We start from the raw sequence: 1,218 nt of genomic DNA, 5'->3' as shown, positions 1-1,218 counted from the left end.
GTGTCATTTCTCTGCTCTTAGGCTGCTCAGTAACCATGAATTATCAAAGCCCAGAGATGGAGCCTCTGATCAGGAGAGGCACAGAGAGTTAGTCTTAGCTAGAGTCCGAGCCCTGATCCATTTCCAGACCGAGAATGAGGTACGTTAACTCAAAGTGTGCCATGCTTAAAAATAAGATTATAAGTACATGTGCTCTAAGATCTGGTGGTTGTGCAGGCAAACCTGCATTTAAATTTTAAATACAACTGTAAAAAATAAAATAAAATAAAATATATTTTTCTGTCATAGCTGCATCAGCATGTGCTGTACCTCGTGGATAGTCTGTGGGACAGTGCAGGGGCTCTGCTGAAGGATTGGACCGGTCTTACCTCACTGCTCTTACCTCACACGTCCTGTCAGGAACAAGGCTAGTACTTTAGTACACACTACAGTATACACTCCAGTATGCTTCTTTATTGTAATGCTGCATTATCAGTAGCTTTTATTACACCGAAGCAGAGATTTCCATCTTTTAACAAATATTTACAAGTGTATATAATAAGTTGAATATTCAAATAACGTCTGTAGTTTTGACTAATGTTTTAATGATTACTAAAAATAGAAATAAAAAGGACTGATTTCTATCCAGCATTATCTCCTCTATTTGAAACTCCACTGTGAGAGAGCAAACTGACATCTTATTTGTGCTGTGCAACATGCTTTAACTACAGCTCTGAGCATAGCTGAGGAGGCCTTTGTGATTGAGCTCATATTGGCATCAGTGAGGCAGGCTGCAGAGGGCCCTCCTTTGTCAGGGAGAGGAGCAGGTAAAAAGGTAAGACTTCCTGTTGCATTTTTCATTAGATGGTGCTCTGATCTAACAGGGCTGTCAGATATATTTCACTTTTTTATGTTTATACTCCAGCTGTTCACTTTCTTACAGACACATCCAGCACATTGTGGAACTGTTACTTGTTGCTAGTTACATATCTATGTTTATTTAGGTGGTAAATTCTAAAGAGAAAAAGTTACAAATTGATGACTGCACAAAACTCACTGAACAGTTAATTAAAGTGCTGCCTGAGCTGTTATCCAAGGTAAAAGAAAAAACACTGCACTGTTCATTTTTACCATAACTGCTTCTTCATAAATGAACTTGATGTCTAATCTCATCCTCTAGTACTCAGAGGATGCTGAAAAACTCACCTCCCTTCTAAAAATACCTCAGTATTTCCAAAC

At 38.6% G+C, this 1,218-nt stretch overlaps 1 long non-coding RNA gene across 1 annotated transcript; it reads left to right on the top strand.

The window, feature by feature from the left end:
* Nucleotides 1-714: 714 nt before the first annotated feature.
* Nucleotides 715-1,218, top strand: LOC107575998 (uncharacterized). The gene is made up of 3 exons (XR_001607977.1): nucleotides 715-814; nucleotides 984-1,076; nucleotides 1,160-1,218. It is a non-coding gene; the product is annotated as an uncharacterized lncRNA (long non-coding RNA).

The sequence above is a fragment of the Sinocyclocheilus grahami genome, unplaced genomic scaffold (genome assembly GCF_001515645.1).
Source record: "Sinocyclocheilus grahami isolate Dianchi unplaced genomic scaffold, SAMN03320097.WGS_v1.1 scaffold3096.1, whole genome shotgun sequence".
NCBI classification, from domain to species: domain Eukaryota; kingdom Metazoa; phylum Chordata; class Actinopteri; order Cypriniformes; family Cyprinidae; genus Sinocyclocheilus; species Sinocyclocheilus grahami.
The sequence above is the reverse complement of the archived record's forward strand: the minus strand, read 5'-3'. Positions and strand labels throughout refer to the sequence as shown.